The following is a 7,211-nucleotide window of genomic DNA, read 5'->3' as shown; positions in this document are numbered from 1 at the left end:
TAATGCTAAGAGTATAATGACAATTAATTAATACTTGATACTATAAAAAAGATAAAATGGTTTTATATCCAAGTTAGATTTATCTAAAAAATATAGAAAGCTCCTGATTTGAATTATCTAACTTGGATGAGAAAAGGACTATAGTTTGATTGGTTTTCACTTTTCACAAAAAGAGAAAATACTTTAAAATCTTCTAATCAAATTGAAAATTTCTTTAAATTGAACAAAAGTTAAGATCATTAAATTGAACAAAAGTCAATATTTGACAAAAAAAAAAAAAAGAACAAAAGTCAATATCTAATCAGGCAGTTCTTTTTTTTGGATCGAGCTAGCGGTTTGACCGCTAACTAGATTAGTGATTACGTTGGGTTATAAAAACCTTTAAAACCGTAAAACAAACTTGTGAATCTTGTATAATAATGTTTTTTTAAAAAAATTCAAATTTATAATATGTGCTTAATTTTTTATTATATATCTAACTAAAATATGTTTTACAAAGAAATTATTATTATTATTATTATAATAATAATAATAACAATAATAATAATAATAATAATAATAATAATAATAATAATAATTATTATTATTATAGATATATTAATTACCTAAGACATATATATTTATTTTTAATTTATATATGACAAAACACTGTGAATCCGGTTTGGCCGGTCAAACTAGATTGAACCGATATCCAAACGTTTTCCCGGTTTCTTCTAATTCAGTTTTTAAACTATTGTAGTCATGTAAAAAGAATATTTTAAATTTATAACATAATTAGATAATCACTAACCCCTGTAAAAAAATAGATAATCACTAACCTTGTCATCGATACCACATATCCTACAAACATGACCATTGGCAACGATTTATTTAACTGGAGTAACAGGATCCGACCGCCCGATCTGTCGATCGAAGATGGCTTTTCTTTTTTCTTGACTCAACATTGTTTCTTTATCGCTTCTTACATGAAGTTCGACCAATTCATTTCCCTACCCAATCAAAATTATTTCATCAAACAAATTATGTTAGATTTGAGATCATAAAAACATCAAAAGTTTTTTCCCTACATTTGTTTTTTATATCCCAATTTTGTAGAGATATGTACACTTACATCTAAACGCAAAGCCTTGGCTACACTTACATTTGTTTTTTATTGCTTTTGATTTTGATTATGTGTCCCAATCTTTTCTTTTTGCCGTTGTTTTGACATAGATCTGAACATATAAATAGAGTGATTATTTGCATCGTTTTCATTCTACAATGAATATAATAATACAGTATAAATTATGTTATAACAAAGATCAAAAAAATTATTTTTTAGAATTTGTGTCGCTGGAGGGAGATTCAATCATCATCATCATCATATGAAAAATCATCTTCATCATGGCCTCCTAACACATTTATATTTAAATTTTATGTTATATCTTCTTCCCATGTAAGAATTTTATATCCAAAGTATATAAATGTTTTGTGGATAGTTTTAATCAATTCTCACACTATTGAAATGATGAAAAAAAAAAAAAATCAGATAGATAAGAAACTGTAAGAGCATACCTTGTTCTTGTGATAACTTCCCCTTTCCATCCATTAAAACAAAGATCCTGTCTTGTTCAGGTGTAGAACTTAAACTATAGTTTCTCAAATTTTTGATTTTTTTTTTCTGTCAAGATATATTTGTGAAAGCAAAAACATTCTGATATGTAAAATGATATGATTTCTACTCACTATTTATAGAAAAATAAGGAATAAGATGAAAAAAAAAAATGGTGTTTTATCAAAATAAAAAAATCTTAAATAAATCCTTTATTTTATGTTTAAATTTTTTTAAATTTAGTTGAATTATTGTTTTACGTGGGAACATTTGAAATACTATCATTTGTAACGGTATGCGCGCGAAATTTGAAATACCGTTAGTTTTCTTATTAACTTAACAATTAATTTATTTATTATTTGGATAAATTTATTACTACATATACAGTCAAATCTATCATAATTTTTCTCTCTTTTGCTTTTTGATTTTTGCTTTACAATTTTGTTTTTCTTTGACCAAAAACTAAATTGTAAACCAAAAGCAGAATAGGGAAAAATATTTCTTATTTAGACATAAATATAATAGAAAGTAAATAGTAGACTTTATGAGATTTTGTATCTTGTGTACTAAGATATTTTTGAATATATATGTAATTTTTTTAGAAAAACAATTATTGTTTTGACTAAAAACAATTATTGTTTTGACTAGTAAGAAAAAATGTCTTTTGACTTGGTTGTTAGGAGAATAAAATGAAGATAAAATTTTAAACTTCTGAAAAGTTTTCATTTAGTTACAATTAGATTAGATATTTATCAAAAACAGCCAATTCATGTTATTATTAGGTGGCATAAACAATGTATGAAGAAATTTTTTGAAACATCTAACAAATATACATTTAATTACCACTATATCTCTTATAAAAACAGCCAATGCATGTTAATGATTAGTTGTAATAAAAATTGAAGGTGTAGTTAATATATATAAAGAGAAATTGTTAAAAATGCCCCTTTTTCAATACCCCTTTTCAAAAATGCCCCTTTTGAGAGTCCATTTTTAAGTTTGCCCTCTTTTAATTTTTAATGACCATTTTACCCTTATTTGAAACAAAATTAGGTCCACAAAATACAAAATATTTTTTGGCGGGAAAAGTGATCCCGCAATTTTCCCGCCAAAACACTTGTAAAAACCTTTAAAATACCTTGTAAAATTTTCCCGTAAAAATTTTTCCCGCCAAAATTTTTTTTTTGCGGAAAAGTGATTCCGCAATTTTTTTGCCGAAATTTTTTTGGCGGGAAAAGTTTTGGCGGGAAAAATTTACAAGGTATTTTAAAGGTTTTACGGAGTATTTACAAGTGTTTTGTAAGGTTTTACAATGTATTTTAAAAAGTTTTACAAGGTACTTATAAGGTTTTATAAGGTATTTATAACTTGTAAAACCTTATAAAAAACTTGTAAAACCTTATAACTTGTAAAACCTTATAAAATAGCTTGTAAAATCTTATAATATCTTATAAATACTTTATAAATACGTTGTAAAACCTTTTAAAATACATTGTAAAACCTTATAAATACCCTGTAAAAACCCTTTAAAATACCTTGTAAATTTTTCCCGCTAAAAATTTTCCCGCCGAAAAATTTGCGGAATCACTTTTCCCGCAAAAAAAATTTTTTGGCGGGAAAAAATTTTACGGGAAAATTTTACAAGGTATTTTAAAGGTTTTACAAATTTTTACAAGTGTTTTGGCGGGAAAAATTGGGGGATCACTTTTCCCGCCAAAAAATATTTTGTATTTTGTGGACCTAATTTTGTTATATTTCCTTATATATTTATGATATCTTTTATTAAAAAAGGGTAATTTAGTCATTTTGTACATAAAAGGGGTATTTTTAAAAATGGACATCCAAAGGGGGCATTTTTGAAAAGGGGTATTGAAATAGGGGCATTTTTGTGAGTCTCCCTAATATAAAAGTACAGTTAATAATTAGGAATTAACTAATTATACAGGTATTGCCCAATAAATTTGCTATACGAAGCTACTAATAAATAAAGTCATTAATAAATTATACAGCTGTCACAAGTAATTTTAAAATATTAATTTCCATATTACAAACAGATAAAAATAAATTTATAATATTAATTTAATTAAAGAATATTACTGAGAAAAAGAGTAACTATTCTCAGTACATAAAAGTACTTTTAATAGTAGAAAATCTCTTTGTAGGTATTTTTCCCTATTTAGCTTTTAGTAGTTAGTGAAAATAAAATTCATATAGAAAGAATAATTCGTTTTTGCTGGTCAACAAAATGAATAAAAATGACTAATTCCAATTATAATATTTTGACTACAATGAATTTGTAATCAACTTTAGTGTATAGACTGGTAAAAAAGCTTTTTTGTTGGCTTTTAAGTAATAAATTAAAATTAGTTTGACTGTTGAAAAATATTTGTTTGACTAGTGGAAAAGTAATTTGTATGTTCCCCTACTAGTTAAAGTGAAAACAAATCTAACAATTAACATTATATGTTCTCGTATATGTATATGTTTTCCTTGTAGAATAGTTATACTCTATCTTAATAAATGGAAAATAATCCGAAAAAATCTGACTTATTTAATAATTTGCCATAAAACAATCTGAACTTTTTCCGTTGTTAGAAAAATATATAAACAAATTTAGGCTGGAAATAAAAATATATTATCTATTTTTTTTTCGATCCCCTTTTCGTTGTAACGGCCGTTAATGGCGTTAACCAAATCGTCAAATGCTGTTACGCATATGTATGGGAAATTCCTAAAAAAAGCCCGACTTACATTATATTTGTTAGAAAAATACCCTGATTTTTTTCGTTGCCAAAATTTTTTACAAATTAATTTAATCGCTGAAATAAAAATGTGGCCTATTTTTTTGTTCCGATTCACCCACTTTCGTCGTAACGGTTATCAACATCGTTAACCAAATCGTAAATACCTTTACCTTTCTTTTTTTGGTAAAATGTGAAGTATTTATACCATTTTCAAAATTTCGACAGAAATTACAAGGAATACAAATAGCGGAAAAAAAAAACAAAAAACTGACAATAACAAAACAATAAAGAAGGAGAACGAATGTCCACGAAAGAAGAAACACCGAAAGAAGAAACACCGATTTCGAGAAACCAGACTCGGAAATTTGCGTGATTTCCACAACTCCAAGGAGCTAGAATCCCATCCTAGTTGCCATGAATAAACCCTAACAGAGGCTTGTCCTCAAAACCTCCGGAGAAAGCGCATACAGCGTCTCCGCAAACTAAAGCAAAAACGCGATGACAACACCGGACGTAATCACAAACCTGACGGTTACATGAGCATTGATGTGTTGCATTTTATAAGGTTTCGAGTCTTGATTTAGTCCGCGTTTTGAGTCATTTGTCGCGTCGTAGTCCGTCTTTTGCGTCTTGCAGGTTGCGTCTCGAGTCTTTTGCAGGTTTTAGGTGTTTAAGCAGGACGTGGATGTTTTCGAGCATTATCGGGTTCATTTGGAGCAGAAACACTCGCGAGAATTGAAAACCGAAGACAGGAGCTTCGGGATCAATCGATCCCGCTTCACACGGCGAGTTGGATCATTCCAGGAATTTCGGGATTGATCGATCCTAGGAGGGGATCGATCGATCTGGCCTTCGACGTACAAAACATCGCATCCAGGAGCTTGTGGATCGATCGATCCACCCATTGGATCAATCGATCCGGACCTTGATGACCCGAGCCGGTTTTCTTTAATCGGAATTATCCTCCTTTTTCTATACATGGGTATAAAAACACAGAGACCTAATTTTTCATGGCACGTTTTCTTTCTGTTGTTTTTCTGAGACATCTCTTCTGTAAGAAACACTTTGAGATTAGAGATTCATCCTTCTTGACAATTTGGAGATGATTTCTAAACCCTATTTCATTTCTATTCAGTTGAACTATGTCTTCCTTTACATCTATTTTGTCTTGTTTCTGTTGTTATGTGTGAGTAGTCTTTTAATTGGGTTGTCATTTCTATTCGGGATCGATCGATCCGGCCTTCGACGTACAAAGGATCGCATCCAGGAGCTTGTGGATCGATCGATCCACCCATTGGATAGATCGATCCAGACCTTGACGACCCGAGCCGGTTTTCTTTAACCGGAATTATCCTCCTTTTTCTGTACATGGGTATAAATAACCAGAGACCTAATTTTTCATGGCACGTTTTCTTTTTGCTGTTTTTCCAAGACATCTCTTCTGTAAGCAACACTTTGGAGATTAGAGATTCATCATTTCTTGACAATTTGGAGAAGATTTCTTAACCCTATTTCATTTCTATTCAATTGAACTATGTCTTCCTTTACATCTATTTGTCTTGTTTCTGTTGTTATTTATGAGTAGTCTTTTAATTGGGTTTTAGGGTTCTAAGTAGGAGATTTGATGGATTGATGGATTGATTAGTATTAGGAACTCTCATTCTCTAGGTTCTTTGATTCACATGTTTTTAATGCTAGAATAGGATTGATCACCCTGTTGTAGATTCTAGGTTTTTCTATGCATCAAAAGTGTTCGATAGAATGCTTGAAAGAATGTGAATTGAGCAGTGTATTTCTAGCCAACGAAGGTTGAAGTTAGGACGCATTGTGAACTTAATGAACTTGTTTGATAATGCGAATTTGACTAGGAAATTATATGCGAAAGTTTAGTAATCGAGTAGTCAAATTTAGTGATTAATGTCTTGAAAGAGAATTAGTTTAAATGTGTTCATGTTCAAGAACGGTACTTAATTGTTGAATTCTTGGTCTCATGTTTCCACTGTTCATTGATCTCTGAAATACCCTATGGCCCAATGTCTTTAAGTCTTGAAAGTTAAATCGTTTAATTTATTTGCATTTTTATTTTATAATCTGAAAACCCAAACAAAACAACTATTTGTTTTAACTAAGAATAAGTCTCAAAAGTCTTTAGTGTACCATTGATTCTTGTGGATCGACACCGTATATACTATCTTGCGGTTAAGTGTATCGGATAATTACTCGAGCAATCAAGCATCTACGGGCAACCAGAGAAACCACCTCCGGTCGCCATTCCTATACAAATGACAAGAACCATCTCCCACGGATAAACGATGCCACGTAGACCAAAGGGCCGCTTCTATTCTTCTCAAGAAAACTCCGCTCGAGCAAGACACGCACCTCTAAAAACTGATATACGAAATGAAAAACACCAACATCGAACCACCGGAACAGAGAAAAGGGAACCTGACGAAGAGCCACAAACTAGCAGCGACGGAACGTGAAACTGACACCAACGTCCTCCCACAAGACAGAGTAGACTCACCGTATATCGAAGAAAACCACCCACGGCAAGCCTAACCGCCACACCAACAACAAAAAGCAACAAATCACAAAGGCAAAACAAATTGATGCCGAGGAAGCCTCCACTTGTGCCACATATCCAAATCCTCACTCTCTGCGACCAGAAGCAGGAAAAAACCGACGAAGGAGAGACCGGGAATGACAAGAAGAAACAGAATAAGAGGAGGAGGGAGAAGAGAGAAGCGCGTGGAGGGTTTTATTATGGTTCCATGCGCGTGCACACCGGATCAATACCTTTACCTTTTCCATTTTACATTGATAAATAAGTTGAATTCTTATATTGTGATATAAATGCATCATTTTTATCTGACGAT

Source organism: Arabidopsis lyrata (assembly GCF_000004255.2).
Source record: "Arabidopsis lyrata subsp. lyrata unplaced genomic scaffold ARALYscaffold_4, whole genome shotgun sequence".
Lineage (NCBI taxonomy): Eukaryota > Viridiplantae > Streptophyta > Magnoliopsida > Brassicales > Brassicaceae > Arabidopsis > Arabidopsis lyrata.
This window is presented reverse-complemented; position numbering follows the sequence as displayed.